General features: G+C 63.1%; 5 non-coding genes across 5 annotated transcripts; all 5 read left to right on the top strand.

Moving 5' to 3' along the window:
- Nucleotides 1-2,942: 2,942 nt before the first annotated feature.
- LOC142864072 (5S ribosomal RNA) lies at nucleotides 2,943-3,061 on the top strand. Its single transcript, XR_012914665.1, has one exon. It is a non-coding gene; the product is annotated as a 5S ribosomal RNA (ribosomal RNA).
- A 3,789-nt stretch (nucleotides 3,062-6,850) lies between these two features.
- On the top strand, nucleotides 6,851-6,969 carry LOC142864071 (5S ribosomal RNA). Its single transcript, XR_012914664.1, has one exon. It is a non-coding gene; the product is annotated as a 5S ribosomal RNA (ribosomal RNA).
- Nucleotides 6,970-10,754: 3,785 nt separating this feature from the next.
- Nucleotides 10,755-10,873, top strand: LOC142864070 (5S ribosomal RNA). The gene has a single exon (XR_012914663.1). It is a non-coding gene; the product is annotated as a 5S ribosomal RNA (ribosomal RNA).
- A 3,783-nt stretch (nucleotides 10,874-14,656) lies between these two features.
- On the top strand, nucleotides 14,657-14,775 carry LOC142864069 (5S ribosomal RNA). Its single transcript, XR_012914662.1, has one exon. It is a non-coding gene; the product is annotated as a 5S ribosomal RNA (ribosomal RNA).
- Nucleotides 14,776-18,565: 3,790 nt separating this feature from the next.
- Nucleotides 18,566-18,684, top strand: LOC142864068 (5S ribosomal RNA). The gene has a single exon (XR_012914661.1). It is a non-coding gene; the product is annotated as a 5S ribosomal RNA (ribosomal RNA).
- The last annotated feature ends 1,415 nt before the right edge of the window (nucleotides 18,685-20,099 follow it).

The following is a 20,099-nucleotide window of genomic DNA, read 5'->3' as shown; positions in this document are numbered from 1 at the left end:
TCCGCCCGCCTCGGCCTCCCAGAGAGCTAGGATTACAGGCGTGAGCCACCGCGCCCGGCCCCCCCTGTGTTCTTATTCATATACCTCTCATGTTGTTCCAGCGTATTGTGGGGGTACCAATGTTAAGGTCGGGTGCCTTGCCCTCTCCAAGCCTCCCCCCTCGGGTCAGAGCTTCAAGTGCGCCCATCCCCCAGTCGGTGCGCACCCACCCCATGCCTAATGGATGTGTATGCCCCTCCCCTCCCCCCACCCGCCCGACACCCACCCGATGAAGGTGATTCCTCTCCGTCCACTTAGGCGTCCATCCGTTCGTACCAATTTGCTGGTGAGCGCGCTCACGTGGTGCTCGTGTGTCCATTCTTGGGATACTTGGTTTACTGGAACGGGTTCCAGCTCTGGCCAGGAGAACACGAGAGGCGCCCTCTCACCGCTGCTCCTCACAGCCGAATGGCACTCCGTGGTGTCCACGCGCCACATTTTATTGATGCACTCCTGGATGGATGGGCACTCGGGTCGCTTCCACGTCTTTGGGATTGTGAATTGTGCCCTAACTGTAACCCTAACCCTTACCCAGCCCGTCTCCTCTGCCCCTGCCTGACGCACTCCTCCCCGGCCAGGCCCGTCACTGTCCTGGGCCCCCGCCTGACCGGCTCCTCCCCGCCCGGCCGGTCACCGTCCTCTGCCCCTGCCTGACACGCTCCTTCCCGCCCGGCCTCTCACCGTCCTCGGCCCCTGCCTGACCGGCTCCTCCGTCGCCTGGGCCTTCCAAGGGCTTGGTGTGGATGCTGCTTCCAGGAAGCCCTCCAGAAACCCGGCAGCAGGGTGGCCGCAGCAGTCTCCAGCAGCCGTCCCTAAGTCGCGTGAGTGCGGGGGACGTGCCCCCGCTGTGCCGCGGGGGCCCAGCCTGGTGTCTTCCCTGAGGCCCTGCGGCTGCCGGCTGGGCTGCCGCTCCCCGCAAGGGGAGAGCCGCGGAGGTGGGGACCGCCTCCTGATGGGGACGTACACGCAGCTCTCCACGTCGGATTCCGGGGCTCTCTGTCCTGCCCGAAGGCCCAGCTGGCCTGCGGGTACTTAGAGTGGCAAAAACCTCCGAAAACTGAGACTGAGGGTCCGGTGGGTGTCTGCACTTTTGTGCTGGGCACCCCAGGGAGGCCCGGGGGCTGGCTGGACAACGTGGTCTGCTGGGCGGGGGGGGGGGGGGTTGGAGGAGCAACTGATGCCCTTTGCACTTTGGGTAGCAAGAGTCTGAGGTGTCTCTGAGCCCTGTGCCCTGTGGGGGCGGGGCGGGGGGGAGGAGGAGGAGGAGGAGGAGGAGGTGGGAAGGGCCGGGGCCTGCAGTCCTGTTCCCGGGGTGGCACGGCAAGTGGCTTCTTCCACAGGCTGCTTGGCCTGGGCTCCCTGCACCTGGGCCTTTGGAGGACCGGCCCTGTGCTTGCCAACACTTCCTGCAGGGACCCAGAGCTGGGAGGTGGCATCTCTCAGCCCTATGTCGGGCAGAGCCCCAGCGGGCCATGCCCACAACCTCTCTCAGCACCGGTCCCCCAGAAGGCTCCTTTGGGACCAGGATTCTCTTGCGGTGACTCTTTAAGGTCTGGCCCCTGGATGGAGGGGCACCAGGAGTAGAGGAGCAGGAAGGGGAAGGGGGTGGCCATGCGAGGGGACACTTTGAGGCCAAGTCCCAGCTTCAGCCTGATCCTCCTGGGAACCCCGCTCTGAGACAAGGAGCCGGGCTTCGCATTCCCACAGCAGCCAGTCGTGGGCTGAGGACACCTGGGGCGTTGGGAACTCCCTGGCTTCTCCTGGGTTTAACGTCTAGAGCTGCTTGTGAATCGCGCCGCCACACACACCCGAGCGCAGGTGTCTTCCGCACAGACTGCGGGCCTCGCTCTTCTGAATGCCGCTAGCTCGCCACCCACCCACGGGTGAACCTGGTCAGGGTGCTTTCTCTCAGGGGCAGACTCTTTTCCGGGCGGGCTACCGGTGTCTCTGTTTGCTCGTTTCTTTCTTCCATTTCGGGAAAGTCTTCCTTGCTGGGTGTGGAAATCTCCTATGCCTTCCCTCGCCTATTCTGTCAGCTTTCAAATTCTCTTTCAGTTGCCACCCTCACAGATGGATTAGGAAACTCTTTCCGGTGCACTCATTAGTGAAATGACCTCCAGGAAGCTGGAATCCAATATCTAATGGCCGATTTTTAGCGAGTCCACACGCCAGGGTGGTCGGGGTCCAATGCAGCCCCGGCCAGGCCCAGGCCCCTTGGACTGGGCCACAGGAGGACACGGAGGAGGGTCCCGGCCCCCACGAAGCGGTGCCGGCAGTTCTCCACGGGCTTGGGCGTTTTCCAGAGGTAGGAGATGGAGGGGACTGATTTCTTCAGCACCCCCCAAACCACGCCACCCCACCCCACCCATGGGACACATCCCCAGAGAGAGACGCCCCATACACTGGCTGTGCCCCAGCCCTGGCCCGGGGGAATAGGCGGCAGCCCACCCACAGGGCGAGGGGGGGGGCACAGCTGAAAGGGGTTGTGGGGGAGGGCGGCCCCTGGCTGGGGTCAAAGGCCGAGCGTCCCGCGCGTGCGCAGTCAGCGGCAGCGACGCGCTGGGGGTGGGCAGCGGGTAGGTGAAGGAGGCCGGGCGAGGAGACGAGGGGGGCTGGGAGGGCTCCACCTTGGCGAGTCCAGCCGTGGAGGCGCATCTTGTGTGAGTGTGAGTGAGTGTGAGTGTGTGTGTGTGTGTATAGAGAGACAGCCCCCCACCCCGCCCCGCCCCGCCCCGCCCCGCCCCGCCCATCACCCCCGTCCCTGGGAGCCAGCGGGACCCGGCCGGCGAACTCAACCGGCCCGGCCCGGCCCGGCCCGGCGCGGGGCCTGGGGCGGGAGGCGGCGGCGGGGAAGCCCAGAGAGGCTCGGCTTCTCGAGCGGGGCAGGGGCGCCCTCCGCCGCCGTCTAGGGCCACACCACCCTGAACGCCCCCGATCTCGTCTGGTCTCGGAAGCTAAGCAGGGTCGGGCCTGGTTAGTACTTGGATGGGAGACCGCCTGGGAATACCGGGTGCCACAGGCTGCTGCTTTTTTTTTTTTTTTGCCTCTTGTTCTGTCCCCTTTCTGGGAGCGCGGCGGCGGCCCGGGGTGGGGGTCACCCCCACCCTCAGCGCCCGCGCGGTGCCTGGCGCCCCAGCCCGCACCGTGGGGCCTCCTCTTGTCCCAAGCCGCGACACCGCCGCCACGCGGCAGCATGCGTGGCATCTGGACTGTCAGGTCTCAGACCAAAGGTCTGCTCTGTGGGAACCGACACGCTGGAGGAAACCTTGAGAGTCTGAGAGGGGAGGGAGTTCCAGAAGAAGGCCAGGATGTCATTTTGAGGGAGTATGTGACCAGAACTCGTCCCGTTGCTTTTGGGGTTCTATGGGCTACACGCAGGAATCTTTGGTGGTGGCACCTGATGTTGGGGGATCCGGAGTCACACCCAGACCTGCTCCACAGGCCTCCTTTTACTTTTCTCTTCGGATTCATTATTTTTAAAAAGTGTCTCTTACCTCTAGGATTGCATTTTCTTTTCTCTCTCTTTTCAAGCAGATGATGGGAGTACAAGTATTCAGGTGACATGTGTTGCCCGTGCCGCCCTCCCCCCTGTGTTCTTTTTTTTTTATTTTTTGAGACAGAGTCTCGTTTTGCTGCCCAGGCTAGAGTGAGTGCCATGGCGTCAGCCTAGCTCACAGCAACCTCAATCTCCGGGCTCAAGCAATCCTGCTGCCTCAGCCTCCCGAGTAGTTGGGACTACAGGCATGCACCACCACGCCCGGCTGTGTTTTTCTATATATATTAGTTGGCCAATTAATTTCTTTCTATTTTTAGTAGAGACGGGGTCTCGCTCTTGCTCAGGCTGGTTTCGAACTCCTGACCTGGAGCAATCCGCCCGCCTCGGCCTCCCAGAGAGCTAGGATTACAGGCGTGAGCCACCGCGCCCGGCCCCCCCTGTGTTCTTATTCATATACCTCTCATGTTGTTCCAGCGTATTGTGGGGGTACCAATGTTAAGGTCGGGTGCCTTGCCCTCTCCAAGCCTCCCCCCTCGGGTCAGAGCTTCAAGTGCGCCCATCCCCCAGTCGGTGCGCACCCACCCCATGCCTAATGGATGTGTATGCCCCTCCCCTCCCCCCACCCGCCCGACACCCACCCGATGAAGGTGATTCCTCTCCGTCCACTTAGGCGTCCATCCGTTCGTACCAATTTGCTGGTGAGCGCGCTCACGTGGTGCTCGTGTGTCCATTCTTGGGATACTTGGTTTACTGGAACGGGTTCCAGCTCTGGCCAGGAGAACACGAGAGGCGCCCTCTCACCGCTGCTCCTCACAGCCGAATGGCACTCCGTGGTGTCCACGCGCCACATTTTATTGATGCACTCCTGGATGGATGGGCACTCGGGTCGCTTCCACGTCTTTGGGATTGTGAATTGTGCCCTAACTGTAACCCTAACCCTTACCCAGCCCGTCTCCTCTGCCCCTGCCTGACGCACTCCTCCCCGGCCAGGCCCGTCACTGTCCTGGGCCCCCGCCTGACCGGCTCCTCCCCGCCCGGCCGGTCACCGTCCTCTGCCCCTGCCTGACACGCTCCTTCCCGCCCGGCCTCTCACCGTCCTCGGCCCCTGCCTGACCGGCTCCTCCGTCGCCTGGGCCTTCCAAGGGCTTGGTGTGGATGCTGCTTCCAGGAAGCCCTCCAGAAACCCGGCAGCAGGGTGGCCGCAGCAGTCTCCAGCAGCCGTCCCTAAGTCGCGTGAGTGCGGGGGACGTGCCCCCGCTGTGCCGCGGGGGCCCAGCCTGGTGTCTTCCCTGAGGCCCTGCGGCTGCCGGCTGGGCTGCCGCTCCCCGCAAGGGGAGAGCCGCGGAGGTGGGGACCGCCTCCTGATGGGGACGTACACGCAGCTCTCCACGTCGGATTCCGGGGCTCTCTGTCCTGCCCGAAGGCCCAGCTGGCCTGCGGGTACTTAGAGTGGCAAAAACCTCCGAAAACTGAGACTGAGGGTCCGGTGGGTGTCTGCACTTTTGTGCTGGGCACCCCAGGGAGGCCCGGGGGCTGGCTGGACAACGTGGTCTGCTGGGCGGGGGGGGGGGGGGTTGGAGGAGCAACTGATGCCCTTTGCACTTTGGGTAGCAAGAGTCTGAGGTGTCTCTGAGCCCTGTGCCCTGTGGGGGCGGGGCGGGGGGGAGGAGGAGGAGGAGGAGGAGGAGGTGGGAAGGGCCGGGGCCTGCAGTCCTGTTCCCGGGGTGGCACGGCAAGTGGCTTCTTCCACAGGCTGCTTGGCCTGGGCTCCCTGCACCTGGGCCTTTGGAGGACCGGCCCTGTGCTTGCCAACACTTCCTGCAGGGACCCAGAGCTGGGAGGTGGCATCTCTCAGCCCTATGTCGGGCAGAGCCCCAGCGGGCCATGCCCACAACCTCTCTCAGCACCGGTCCCCCAGAAGGCTCCTTTGGGACCAGGATTCTCTTGCGGTGACTCTTTAAGGTCTGGCCCCTGGATGGAGGGGCACCAGGAGTAGAGGAGCAGGAAGGGGAAGGGGGTGGCCATGCGAGGGGACACTTTGAGGCCAAGTCCCAGCTTCAGCCTGATCCTCCTGGGAACCCCGCTCTGAGACAAGGAGCCGGGCTTCGCATTCCCACAGCAGCCAGTCGTGGGCTGAGGACACCTGGGGCGTTGGGAACTCCCTGGCTTCTCCTGGGTTTAACGTCTAGAGCTGCTTGTGAATCGCGCCGCCACACACACCCGAGCGCAGGTGTCTTCCGCACAGACTGCGGGCCTCGCTCTTCTGAATGCCGCTAGCTCGCCACCCACCCACGGGTGAACCTGGTCAGGGTGCTTTCTCTCAGGGGCAGACTCTTTTCCGGGCGGGCTACCGGTGTCTCTGTTTGCTCGTTTCTTTCTTCCATTTCGGGAAAGTCTTCCTTGCTGGGTGTGGAAATCTCCTATGCCTTCCCTCGCCTATTCTGTCAGCTTTCAAATTCTCTTTCAGTTGCCACCCTCACAGATGGATTAGGAAACTCTTTCCGGTGCACTCATTAGTGAAATGACCTCCAGGAAGCTGGAATCCAATATCTAATGGCCGATTTTTAGCGAGTCCACACGCCAGGGTGGTCGGGGTCCAATGCAGCCCCGGCCAGGCCCAGGCCCCTTGGACTGGGCCACAGGAGGACACGGAGGAGGGTCCCGGCCCCCACGAAGCGGTGCCGGCAGTTCTCCACGGGCTTGGGCGTTTTCCAGAGGTAGGAGATGGAGGGGACTGATTTCTTCAGCACCCCCCAAACCACGCCACCCCACCCCACCCATGGGACACATCCCCAGAGAGAGACGCCCCATACACTGGCTGTGCCCCAGCCCTGGCCCGGGGGAATAGGCGGCAGCCCACCCACAGGGCGAGGGGGGGGGCACAGCTGAAAGGGGTTGTGGGGGAGGGCGGCCCCTGGCTGGGGTCAAAGGGCGAGCGTCCCGCGCGTGCGCAGTCAGCGGCAGCGACGCGCTGGGGGTGGGCAGCGGGTAGGTGAAGGAGGCCGGGCGAGGAGACGAGGGGGGCTGGGAGGGCTCCACCTTGGCGAGTCCAGCCGTGGAGGCGCATCTTGTGTGAGTGTGAGTGAGTGTGAGTGTGTGTGTGTGTGTATAGAGAGACAGCCCCCCACCCCGCCCCGCCCCGCCCCGCCCCGCCCCGCCCATCACCCCCGTCCCTGGGAGCCAGCGGGACCCGGCCGGCGAACTCAACCGGCCCGGCCCGGCCCGGCCCGGCGCGGGGCCTGGGGCGGGAGGCGGCGGCGGGGAAGCCCAGAGAGGCTCGGCTTCTCGAGCGGGGCAGGGGCGCCCTCCGCCGCCGTCTAGGGCCACACCACCCTGAACGCCCCCGATCTCGTCTGGTCTCGGAAGCTAAGCAGGGTCGGGCCTGGTTAGTACTTGGATGGGAGACCGCCTGGGAATACCGGGTGCCACAGGCTGCTGCTTTTTTTTTTTTTTGCCTCTTGTTCTGTCCCCTTTCTGGGAGCGCGGCGGCGGCCCGGGGTGGGGGTCACCCCCACCCTCAGCGCCCGCGCGGTGCCTGGCGCCCCAGCCCGCACCGTGGGGCCTCCTCTTGTCCCAAGCCGCGACACCGCCGCCACGCGGCAGCATGCGTGGCATCTGGACTGTCAGGTCTCAGACCAAAGGTCTGCTCTGTGGGAACCGACACGCTGGAGGAAACCTTGAGAGTCTGAGAGGGGAGGGAGTTCCAGAAGAAGGCCAGGATGTCATTTTGAGGGAGTATGTGACCAGAACTCGTCCCGTTGCTTTTGGGGTTCTATGGGCTACACGCAGGAATCTTTGGTGGTGGCACCTGATGTTGGGGGATCCGGAGTCACACCCAGACCTGCTCCACAGGCCTCCTTTTACTTTTCTCTTCGGATTCATTATTTTTAAAAAGTGTCTCTTACCTCTAGGATTGCATTTTCTTTTCTCTCTCTTTTCAAGCAGATGATGGGAGTACAAGTATTCAGGTGACATGTGTTGCCCGTGCCGCCCTCCCCCCTGTGTTCTTTTTTTTTTATTTTTTGAGACAGAGTCTCGTTTTGCTGCCCAGGCTAGAGTGAGTGCCATGGCGTCAGCCTAGCTCACAGCAACCTCAATCTCCGGGCTCAAGCAATCCTGCTGCCTCAGCCTCCCGAGTAGTTGGGACTACAGGCATGCACCACCACGCCCGGCTGTGTTTTTCTATATATATTAGTTGGCCAATTAATTTCTTTCTATTTTTAGTAGAGACGGGGTCTCGCTCTTGCTCAGGCTGGTTTCGAACTCCTGACCTGGAGCAATCCGCCCGCCTCGGCCTCCCAGAGAGCTAGGATTACAGGCGTGAGCCACCGCGCCCGGCCCCCCCTGTGTTCTTATTCATATACCTCTCATGTTGTTCCAGCGTATTGTGGGGGTACCAATGTTAAGGTCGGGTGCCTTGCCCTCTCCAAGCCTCCCCCCTCGGGTCAGAGCTTCAAGTGCGCCCATCCCCCAGTCGGTGCGCACCCACCCCATGCCTAATGGATGTGTATGCCCCTCCCCTCCCCCCACCCGCCCGACACCCACCCGATGAAGGTGATTCCTCTCCGTCCACTTAGGCGTCCATCCGTTCGTACCAATTTGCTGGTGAGCGCGCTCACGTGGTGCTCGTGTGTCCATTCTTGGGATACTTGGTTTACTGGAACGGGTTCCAGCTCTGGCCAGGAGAACACGAGAGGCGCCCTCTCACCGCTGCTCCTCACAGCCGAATGGCACTCCGTGGTGTCCACGCGCCACATTTTATTGATGCACTCCTGGATGGATGGGCACTCGGGTCGCTTCCACGTCTTTGGGATTGTGAATTGTGCCCTAACTGTAACCCTAACCCTTACCCAGCCCGTCTCCTCTGCCCCTGCCTGACGCACTCCTCCCCGGCCAGGCCCGTCACTGTCCTGGGCCCCCGCCTGACCGGCTCCTCCCCGCCCGGCCGGTCACCGTCCTCTGCCCCTGCCTGACACGCTCCTTCCCGCCCGGCCTCTCACCGTCCTCGGCCCCTGCCTGACCGGCTCCTCCGTCGCCTGGGCCTTCCAAGGGCTTGGTGTGGATGCTGCTTCCAGGAAGCCCTCCAGAAACCCGGCAGCAGGGTGGCCGCAGCAGTCTCCAGCAGCCGTCCCTAAGTCGCGTGAGTGCGGGGGACGTGCCCCCGCTGTGCCGCGGGGGCCCAGCCTGGTGTCTTCCCTGAGGCCCTGCGGCTGCCGGCTGGGCTGCCGCTCCCCGCAAGGGGAGAGCCGCGGAGGTGGGGACCGCCTCCTGATGGGGACGTACACGCAGCTCTCCACGTCGGATTCCGGGGCTCTCTGTCCTGCCCGAAGGCCCAGCTGGCCTGCGGGTCCTTAGAGTGGCAAAAACCTCCGAAAACTGAGACTGAGGGTCCGGTGGGTGTCTGCACTTTTGTGCTGGGCACCCCAGGGAGGCCCGGGGGCTGGCTGGACAACGTGGTCTGCTGGGCGGGGGGGGGGGGGGGGTTGGAGGAGCAACTGATGCCCTTTGCACTTTGGGTAGCAAGAGTCTGAGGTGTCTCTGAGCCCTGTGCCCTGTGGGGGCGGGGCGGGGGGGAGGAGGAGGAGGAGGAGGAGGAGGTGGGAAGGGCCGGGGCCTGCAGTCCTGTTCCCGGGGTGGCACGGCAAGTGGCTTCTTCCACAGGCTGCTTGGCCTGGGCTCCCTGCACCTGGGCCTTTGGAGGACCGGCCCTGTGCTTGCCAACACTTCCTGCAGGGACCCAGAGCTGGGAGGTGGCATCTCTCAGCCCTATGTCGGGCAGAGCCCCAGCGGGCCATGCCCACAACCTCTCTCAGCACCGGTCCCCCAGAAGGCTCCTTTGGGACCAGGATTCTCTTGCGGTGACTCTTTAAGGTCTGGCCCCTGGATGGAGGGGCACCAGGAGTAGAGGAGCAGGAAGGGGAAGGGGGTGGCCATGCGAGGGGACACTTTGAGGCCAAGTCCCAGCTTCAGCCTGATCCTCCTGGGAACCCCGCTCTGAGACAAGGAGCCGGGCTTCGCATTCCCACAGCAGCCAGTCGTGGGCTGAGGACACCTGGGGCGTTGGGAACTCCCTGGCTTCTCCTGGGTTTAACGTCTAGAGCTGCTTGTGAATCGCGCCGCCACACACACCCGAGCGCAGGTGTCTTCCGCACAGACTGCGGGCCTCGCTCTTCTGAATGCCGCTAGCTCGCCACCCACCCACGGGTGAACCTGGTCAGGGTGCTTTCTCTCAGGGGCAGACTCTTTTCCGGGCGGGCTACCGGTGTCTCTGTTTGCTCGTTTCTTTCTTCCATTTCGGGAAAGTCTTCCTTGCTGGGTGTGGAAATCTCCTATGCCTTCCCTCGCCTATTCTGTCAGCTTTCAAATTCTCTTTCAGTTGCCACCCTCACAGATGGATTAGGAAACTCTTTCCGGTGCACTCATTAGTGAAATGACCTCCAGGAAGCTGGAATCCAATATCTAATGGCCGATTTTTAGCGAGTCCACACGCCAGGGTGGTCGGGGTCCAATGCAGCCCCGGCCAGGCCCAGGCCCCTTGGACTGGGCCACAGGAGGACACGGAGGAGGGTCCCGGCCCCCACGAAGCGGTGCCGGCAGTTCTCCACGGGCTTGGGCGTTTTCCAGAGGTAGGAGATGGAGGGGACTGATTTCTTCAGCACCCCCCAAACCACGCCACCCCACCCCACCCATGGGACACATCCCCAGAGAGAGACGCCCCATACACTGGCTGTGCCCCAGCCCTGGCCCGGGGGAATAGGCGGCAGCCCACCCACAGGGCGAGGGGGGGGGCACAGCTGAAAGGGGTTGTGGGGGAGGGCGGCCCCTGGCTGGGGTCAAAGGGCGAGCGTCCCGCGCGTGCGCAGTCAGTGGCAGCGACGCGCTGGGGGTGGGCAGCGGGTAGGTGAAGGAGGCCGGGCGAGGAGACGAGGGGGGCTGGGAGGGCTCCACCTTGGCGAGTCCAGCCGTGGAGGCGCATCTTGTGTGAGTGTGAGTGAGTGTGAGTGTGTGTGTGTGTGTATAGAGAGACAGCCCCCCACCCCGCCCCGCCCCGCCCCGGCCCGCCCCGCCCATCACCCCCGTCCCTGGGAGCCAGCGGGACCCGGCCGGCGAACTCAACCGGCCCGGCCCGGCCCGGCGCGGGGCCTGGGGCGGGAGGCGGCGGCGGGGAAGCCCAGAGAGGCTCGGCTTCTCGAGCGGGGCAGGGGCGCCCTCCGCCGCCGTCTAGGGCCACACCACCCTGAACGCCCCCGATCTCGTCTGGTCTCGGAAGCTAAGCAGGGTCGGGCCTGGTTAGTACTTGGATGGGAGACCGCCTGGGAATACCGGGTGCCACAGGCTGCTGCTTTTTTTTTTTTTTGCCTCTTGTTCTGTCCCCTTTCTGGGAGCGCGGCGGCGGCCCGGGGTGGGGGTCACCCCCACCCTCAGCGCCCGCGCGGTGCCTGGCGCCCCAGCCCGCACCGTGGGGCCTCCTCTTGTCCCAAGCCGCGACACCGCCGCCACGCGGCAGCATGCGTGGCATCTGGACTGTCAGGTCTCAGACCAAAGGTCTGCTCTGTGGGAACCGACACGCTGGAGGAAACCTTGAGAGTCTGAGAGGGGAGGGAGTTCCAGAAGAAGGCCAGGATGTCATTTTGAGGGAGTATGTGACCAGAACTCGTCCCGTTGCTTTTGGGGTTCTATGGGCTACACGCAGGAATCTTTGGTGGTGGCACCTGATGTTGGGGGATCCGGAGTCACACCCAGACCTGCTCCACAGGCCTCCTTTTACTTTTCTCTTCGGATTCATTATTTTTAAAAAGTGTCTCTTACCTCTAGGATTGCATTTTCTTTTCTCTCTCTTTTCAAGCAGATGATGGGAGTACAAGTATTCAGGTGACATGTGTTGCCCGTGCCGCCCTCCCCCCTGTGTTCTTTTTTTTTTATTTTTTGAGACAGAGTCTCGTTTTGCTGCCCAGGCTAGAGTGAGTGCCATGGCGTCAGCCTAGCTCACAGCAACCTCAATCTCCGGGCTCAAGCAATCCTGCTGCCTCAGCCTCCCGAGTAGTTGGGACTACAGGCATGCACCACCACGCCCGGCTGTGTTTTTCTATATATATTAGTTGGCCAATTAATTTCTTTCTATTTTTAGTAGAGACGGGGTCTCGCTCTTGCTCAGGCTGGTTTCGAACTCCTGACCTGGAGCAATCCGCCCGCCTCGGCCTCCCAGAGAGCTAGGATTACAGGCGTGAGCCACCGCGCCCGGCCCCCCCTGTGTTCTTATTCATATACCTCTCATGTTGTTCCAGCGTATTGTGGGGGTACCAATGTTAAGGTCGGGTGCCTTGCCCTCTCCAAGCCTCCCCCCTCGGGTCAGAGCTTCAAGTGCGCCCATCCCCCAGTCGGTGCGCACCCACCCCATGCCTAATGGATGTGTATGCCCCTCCCCTCCCCCCACCCGCCCGACACCCACCCGATGAAGGTGATTCCTCTCCGTCCACTTAGGCGTCCATCCGTTCGTACCAATTTGCTGGTGAGCGCGCTCACGTGGTGCTCGTGTGTCCATTCTTGGGATACTTGGTTTACTGGAACGGGTTCCAGCTCTGGCCAGGAGAACACGAGAGGCGCCCTCTCACCGCTGCTCCTCACAGCCGAATGGCACTCCGTGGTGTCCACGCGCCACATTTTATTGATGCACTCCTGGATGGATGGGCACTCGGGTCGCTTCCACGTCTTTGGGATTGTGAATTGTGCCCTAACTGTAACCCTAACCCTTACCCAGCCCGTCTCCTCTGCCCCTGCCTGACGCACTCCTCCCCGGCCAGGCCCGTCACTGTCCTGGGCCCCCGCCTGACCGGCTCCTCCCCGCCCGGCCGGTCACCGTCCTCTGCCCCTGCCTGACACGCTCCTTCCCGCCCGGCCTCTCACCGTCCTCGGCCCCTGCCTGACCGGCTCCTCCGTCGCCTGGGCCTTCCAAGGGCTTGGTGTGGATGCTGCTTCCAGGAAGCCCTCCAGAAACCCGGCAGCAGGGTGGCCGCAGCAGTCTCCAGCAGCCGTCCCTAAGTCGCGTGAGTGCGGGGGACGTGCCCCCGCTGTGCCGCGGGGGCCCAGCCTGGTGTCTTCCCTGAGGCCCTGCGGCTGCCGGCTGGGCTGCCGCTCCCCGCAAGGGGAGAGCCGCGGAGGTGGGGACCGCCTCCTGATGGGGACGTACACGCAGCTCTCCACGTCGGATTCCGGGGCTCTCTGTCCTGCCCGAAGGCCCAGCTGGCCTGCGGGTCCTTAGAGTGGCAAAAACCTCCGAAAACTGAGACTGAGGGTCCGGTGGGTGTCTGCACTTTTGTGCTGGGCACCCCAGGGAGGCCCGGGGGCTGGCTGGACAACGTGGTCTGCTGGGCGGGGGGGGGGGGGGTTGGAGGAGCAACTGATGCCCTTTGCACTTTGGGTAGCAAGAGTCTGAGGTGTCTCTGAGCCCTGTGCCCTGTGGGGGCGGGGCGGGGGGGAGGAGGAGGAGGAGGAGGAGGAGGTGGGAAGGGCCGGGGCCTGCAGTCCTGTTCCCGGGGTGGCACGGCAAGTGGCTTCTTCCACAGGCTGCTTGGCCTGGGCTCCCTGCACCTGGGCCTTTGGAGGACCGGCCCTGTGCTTGCCAACACTTCCTGCAGGGACCCAGAGCTGGGAGGTGGCATCTCTCAGCCCTATGTCGGGCAGAGCCCCAGCGGGCCATGCCCACAACCTCTCTCAGCACCGGTCCCCCAGAAGGCTCCTTTGGGACCAGGATTCTCTTGCGGTGACTCTTTAAGGTCTGGCCCCTGGATGGAGGGGCACCAGGAGTAGAGGAGCAGGAAGGGGAAGGGGGTGGCCATGCGAGGGGACACTTTGAGGCCAAGTCCCAGCTTCAGCCTGATCCTCCTGGGAACCCCGCTCTGAGACAAGGAGCCGGGCTTCGCATTCCCACAGCAGCCAGTCGTGGGCTGAGGACACCTGGGGCGTTGGGAACTCCCTGGCTTCTCCTGGGTTTAACGTCTAGAGCTGCTTGTGAATCGCGCCGCCACACACACCCGAGCGCAGGTGTCTTCCGCACAGACTGCGGGCCTCGCTCTTCTGAATGCCGCTAGCTCGCCACCCACCCACGGGTGAACCTGGTCAGGGTGCTTTCTCTCAGGGGCAGACTCTTTTCCGGGCGGGCTACCGGTGTCTCTGTTTGCTCGTTTCTTTCTTCCATTTCGGGAAAGTCTTCCTTGCTGGGTGTGGAAATCTCCTATGCCTTCCCTCGCCTATTCTGTCAGCTTTCAAATTCTCTTTCAGTTGCCACCCTCACAGATGGATTAGGAAACTCTTTCCGGTGCACTCATTAGTGAAATGACCTCCAGGAAGCTGGAATCCAATATCTAATGGCCGATTTTTAGCGAGTCCACACGCCAGGGTGGTCGGGGTCCAATGCAGCCCCGGCCAGGCCCAGGCCCCTTGGACTGGGCCACAGGAGGACACGGAGGAGGGTCCCGGCCCCCACGAAGCGGTGCCGGCAGTTCTCCACGGGCTTGGGCGTTTTCCAGAGGTAGGAGATGGAGGGGACTGATTTCTTCAGCACCCCCCAAACCACGCCACCCCACCCCACCCATGGGACACATCCCCAGAGAGAGACGCCCCATACACTGGCTGTGCCCCAGCCCTGGCCCGGGGGAATAGGCGGCAGCCCACCCACAGGGCGAGGGGGGGGGCACAGCTGAAAGGGGTTGTGGGGGAGGGCGGCCCCTGGCTGGGGTCAAAGGGCGAGCGTCCCGCGCGTGCGCAGTCAGTGGCAGCGACGCGCTGGGGGTGGGCAGCGGGTAGGTGAAGGAGGCCGGGCGAGGAGACGAGGGGGGCTGGGAGGGCTCCACCTTGGCGAGTCCAGCCGTGGAGGCGCATCTTGTGTGAGTGTGAGTGAGTGTGAGTGTGTGTGTGTGTGTATAGAGAGACAGCCCCCCACCCCGCCCCGCCCCGCCCCGGCCCGCCCCGCCCATCACCCCCGTCCCTGGGAGCCAGCGGGACCCGGCCGGCGAACTCAACCGGCCCGGCCCGGCCCGGCGCGGGGCCTGGGGCGGGAGGCGGCGGCGGGGAAGCCCAGAGAGGCTCGGCTTCTCGAGCGGGGCAGGGGCGCCCTCCGCCGCCGTCTAGGGCCACACCACCCTGAACGCCCCCGATCTCGTCTGGTCTCGGAAGCTAAGCAGGGTCGGGCCTGGTTAGTACTTGGATGGGAGACCGCCTGGGAATACCGGGTGCCACAGGCTGCTGCTTTTTTTTTTTTTTGCCTCTTGTTCTGTCCCCTTTCTGGGAGCGCGGCGGCGGCCCGGGGTGGGGGTCACCCCCACCCTCAGCGCCCGCGCGGTGCCTGGCGCCCCAGCCCGCACCGTGGGGCCTCCTCTTGTCCCAAGCCGCGACACCGCCGCCACGCGGCAGCATGCGTGGCATCTGGACTGTCAGGTCTCAGACCAAAGGTCTGCTCTGTGGGAACCGACACGCTGGAGGAAACCTTGAGAGTCTGAGAGGGGAGGGAGTTCCAGAAGAAGGCCAGGATGTCATTTTGAGGGAGTATGTGACCAGAACTCGTCCCGTTGCTTTTGGGGTTCTATGGGCTACACGCAGGAATCTTTGGTGGTGGCACCTGATGTTGGGGGATCCGGAGTCACACCCAGACCTGCTCCACAGGCCTCCTTTTACTTTTCTCTTCGGATTCATTATTTTTAAAAAGTGTCTCTTACCTCTAGGATTGCATTTTCTTTTCTCTCTCTTTTCAAGCAGATGATGGGAGTACAAGTATTCAGGTGACATGTGTTGCCCGTGCCGCCCTCCCCCCTGTGTTCTTTTTTTTTTATTTTTTGAGACAGAGTCTCGTTTTGCTGCCCAGGCTAGAGTGAGTGCCATGGCGTCAGCCTAGCTCACAGCAACCTCAATCTCCGGGCTCAAGCAATCCTGCTGCCTCAGCCTCCCGAGTAGTTGGGACTACAGGCATGCACCACCACGCCCGGCTGTGTTTTTCTATATATATTAGTTGGCCAATTAATTTCTTTCTATTTTTAGTAGAGACGGGGTCTCGCTCTTGCTCAGGCTGGTTTCGAACTCCTGACCTGGAGCAATCCGCCCGCCTCGGCCTCCCAGAGAGCTAGGATTACAGGCGTGAGCCACCGCGCCCGGCCCCCCCTGTGTTCTTATTCATATACCTCTCATGTTGTTCCAGCGTATTGTGGGGGTACCAATGTTAAGGTCGGGTGCCTTGCCCTCTCCAAGCCTCCCCCCTCGGGTCAGAGCTTCAAGTGCGCCCATCCCCCAGTCGGTGCGCACCCACCCCATGCCTAATGGATGTGTATGCCCCTCCCCTCCCCCCACCCGCCCGACACCCACCCGATGAAGGTGATTCCTCTCCGTCCACTTAGGCGTCCATCCGTTCGTACCAATTTGCTGGTGAGCGCGCTCACGTGGTGCTCGTGTGTCCATTCTTGGGATACTTGGTTTACTGGAACGGGTTCCAGCTCTGGCCAGGAGAACACGAGAGGCGCCCTCTCACCGCTGCTCCTCACAGCCGAATGGCACTCCGTGGTGTCCACGCGCCACATTTTATTGATGCACTCCTGGATGGATGGGCACTCGGGTCGCTTCCACGTCTTTGGGATTGTGAATTGTGCCCTAACTGTAACCCTAACCCTTACCCAGCCCGTCTCCTCTGCCCCTGCCTGACGCACTCCTCCCCGGCCAGGCCCGTCACTGTCCTGGGCCCCCGCCTGACCGGCTCCTCCCCGCCCGGCCGGTCACCGTCCTCTGCCCCTGCCTGACACGCTCCTTCCCGCCCGGCCTCTCACCGTCCTCGGCCCCTGCCTGACCGGCTCCTCCGTCGCCTGGGCCTTCCAAGGGCTTGGTGTGGATGCTGCTTCCAGGAAGCCCTCCAGAAACCCGGCAGCAGGGTGGCCGCAGCAGTCTCCAGCAGCCGTCCCTAAGTCGCGTGAGTGCGGGGGACGTGCCCCCGCTGTGCCGCGGGGGCCCAGCCTGGTGTCTTCCCTGAGGCCCTGCGGCTGCCGGCTGGGCTGCCGCTCCCCGCAAGGGGAGAGCCGCGGAGGTGGGGACCGCCTCCTGATGGGGACGTACACGCAGCTCTCCACGTCGGATTCCGGGGCTCTCTGTCCTGCCCGAAGGCCCAGCTGGCCTGCGGGTCCTTAGAGTGGCAAAAACCTCCGAAAACTGAGACTGAGGGTCCGGTGGGTGTCTGCACTTTTGTGCTGGGCACCCCAGGGAGGCCCGGGGGCTGGCTGGACAACGTGGTCTGCTGGGCGGGGGGGGGGGGGGTTGGAGGAGCAACTGATGCCCTTTGCACTTTGGGTAGCAAGAGTCTGAGGTGTCTCTGAGCCCTGTGCCCTGTGGGGGCGGGGCGGGGGGGAGGAGGAGGAGGAGGAGGAGGAGGTGGGAAGGGCCGGGGCCTGCAGTCCTGTTCCCGGGGTGGCACGGCAAGTGGCTTCTTCCACAGGCTGCTTGGCCTGGGCTCCCTGCACCTGGGCCTTTGGAGGACCGGCCCTGTGCTTGCCAACACTTCCTGCAGGGACCCAGAGCTGGGAGGTGGCATCTCTCAGCCCTGGGTCGGGCAGAGCCCCAGCGGGCCATGCCCACAACCTCTCTCAGCACCGGTCCCCCAGAAGGCTCCTTTGGGACCAGGATTCTCTTGCGGTGACTCTTTAAGGTCTGGCCCCTGGATGGAGGGGCACCAGGAGTAGAGGAGCAGGAAGGGGAAGGGGGTGGCCATGCGAGGGGACACTTTGAGGCCAAGTCCCAGCTTCAGCCTGATCCTCCTGGGAACCCCGCTCTGAGACAAGGAGCCGGGCTTCGCATTCCCACAGCAGCCAGTCGTGGGCTGAGGACACCTGGGGCGTTGGGAACTCCCTGGCTTCTCCTGGGTTTAACGTCTAGAGCTGCTTGTGAATCGCGCCGCCACACACACCCGAGCGCAGGTGTCTTCCGCACAGACTGCGGGCCTCGCTCTTCTGAATGCCGCTAGCTCGCCACCCACCCACGGGTGAACCTGGTCAGGGTGCTTTCTCTCAGGGGCAGACTCTTTTCCGGGCGGGCTACCGGTGTCTCTGTTTGCTCGTTTCTTTCTTCCATTTCGGGAAAGTCTAAAGTCTTCCTTGCTGGGTGTGGAAATCTCCTATGCCTTCCCTCGCCTATTCTGTCAGCTTTCAAATTCTCTTTCAGTTGCCACCCTCACAGATGGATTAGGAAACTCTTTCCGGTGCACTCATTAGTGAAATGACCTCCAGGAAGCTGGAATCCAATATCTAATGGCCGATTTTTAGCGAGTCCACACGCCAGGGTGGTCGGGGTCCAATGCAGCCCCGGCCAGGCCCAGGCCCCTTGGACTGGGCCACAGGAGGACACGGAGGAGGGTCCCGGCCCCCACGAAGCGGTGCCGGCAGTTCTCCACGGGCTTGGGCGTTTTCCAGAGGTAGGAGATGGAGGGGACTGATTTCTTCAGCACCCCCCAAACCACGCCACCCCACCCCACCCATGGGACACATCCCCAGAGAGAGACGCCCCATACACTGGCTGTGCCCCAGCCCTGGCCCGGGGGAATAGGCGGCAGCCCACCCACAGGGCGAGGGGGGGGGCACAGCTGAAAGGGGTTGTGGGGGAGGGCGGCCCCTGGCTGGGGTCAAAGGGCGAGCGTCCCGCGCGTGCGCAGTCAGTGGCAGCGACGCGCTGGGGGTGGGCAGCGGGTAGGTGAAGGAGGCCGGGCGAGGAGACGAGGGGGGCTGGGAGGGCTCCACCTTGGCGAGTCCAGCCGTGGAGGCGCATCTTGTGTGAGTGTGAGTGAGTGTGAGTGTGTGTGTGTGTGTATAGAGAGACAGCCCCCCACCCCGCCCCGCCCCGCCCCGGCCCGCCCCGCCCATCACCCCCGTCCCTGGGAGCCAGCGGGACCCGGCCGGCGAACTCAACCGGCCCGGCCCGGCCCGGCGCGGGGCCTGGGGCGGGAGGCGGCGGCGGGGAAGCCCAGAGAGGCTCGGCTTCTCGAGCGGGGCAGGGGCGCCCTCCGCCGCCGTCTAGGGCCACACCACCCTGAACGCCCCCGATCTCGTCTGGTCTCGGAAGCTAAGCAGGGTCGGGCCTGGTTAGTACTTGGATGGGAGACCGCCTGGGAATACCGGGTGCCACAGGCTGCTGCTTTTTTTTTTTTTTGCCTCTTGTTCTGTCCCCTTTCTGGGAGCGCGGCGGCGGCCCGGGGTGGGGGTCACCCCCACCCTCAGCGCCCGCGCGGTGCCTGGCGCCCCAGCCCGCACCGTGGGGCCTCCTCTTGTCCCAAGCCGCGACACCGCCGCCACGCGGCAGCATGCGTGGCATCTGGACTGTCAGGTCTCAGACCAAAGGTCTGCTCTGTGGGAACCGACACGCTGGAGGAAACCTTGAGAGTCTGAGAGGGGAGGGAGTTCCAGAAGAAGGCCAGGATGTCATTTTGAGGGAGTATGTGACCAGAACTCGTCCCGTTGCTTTTGGGGTTCTATGGGCTACACGCAGGAATCTTTGGTGGTGGCACCTGATGTTGGGGGATCCGGAGTCACACCCAGACCTGCTCCACAGGCCTCCTTTTACTTTTCTCTTCGGATTCATTATTTTTAAAAAGTGTCTCTTACCTCTAGGATTGCATTTTCTTTTCTCTCTCTTTTCAAGCAGATGATGGGAGTACAAGTATTCAGGTGACATGTGTTGCCCGTGCCGCCCTCCCCCCTGTGTTCTTTTTTTTTTATTTTTTGAGACAGAGTCTCGTTTTGCTGCCCAGGCTAGAGTGAGTGCCATGGCGTCAGCCTAGCTCACAGCAACCTCAATCTCCGGGCTCAAGCAATCCTGCTGCCTCAGCCTCCCGAGTAGTTGGGACTACAGGCATGCACCACCACGCCCGGCTGTGTTTTTCTATATATATTAGTTGGCCAATTAATTTCTTTCTATTTTTAGTAGAGACGGGGTCTCGCTCTTGCTCAGGCTGGTTTCGAACTCCTGACCTGGAGCAATCCGCCCGCCTCGGCCTCCCAGAGAGCTAGGATTACAGGCGTGAGCCACCGCGCCCGGCCCCCCCTGTGTTCTTATTCATATACCTCTCATGTTGTTCCAGCGTATTGTGGGGGTACCAATGTTAAGGTCGGGTGCCTTGCCCTCTCCAAGCCTCCCCCCTCGGGTCAGAGCTTCAAGTGCGCCCATCCCCCAGTCGGTGCGCACCCACCCCATGCCTAATGGATGTGTATGCCCCTCCCCTCCCCCCACCCGCCCGACACCCACCCGATGAAGGTGATTCCTCTCCGTCCACTTAGGCGTCCATCCGTTCGTACCAATTTGCTGGTGAGCGCGCTCACGTGGTGCTCGTGTGTCCATTCTTGGGATACTTGGTTTACTGGAACGGGTTCCAGCTCTGGCCAGGAGAACACGAGAGGCGCCCTCTCACCGCTGCTCCTCACAGCCGAATGGCACTCCGTGGTGTCCACGCGCCACATTTTATTGATGCACTCCTGGATGGATGGGCACTCGGGTCGCTTCCACGTCTTTGGGATTGTGAATTGTGCCCTAACTGTAACCCTAACCCTTA

This window comes from Microcebus murinus, chromosome 23, assembly GCF_040939455.1.
Source record: "Microcebus murinus isolate Inina chromosome 23, M.murinus_Inina_mat1.0, whole genome shotgun sequence".
Lineage (NCBI taxonomy): Eukaryota > Metazoa > Chordata > Mammalia > Primates > Cheirogaleidae > Microcebus > Microcebus murinus.
This window is presented reverse-complemented; position numbering and strand designations above follow the sequence as displayed.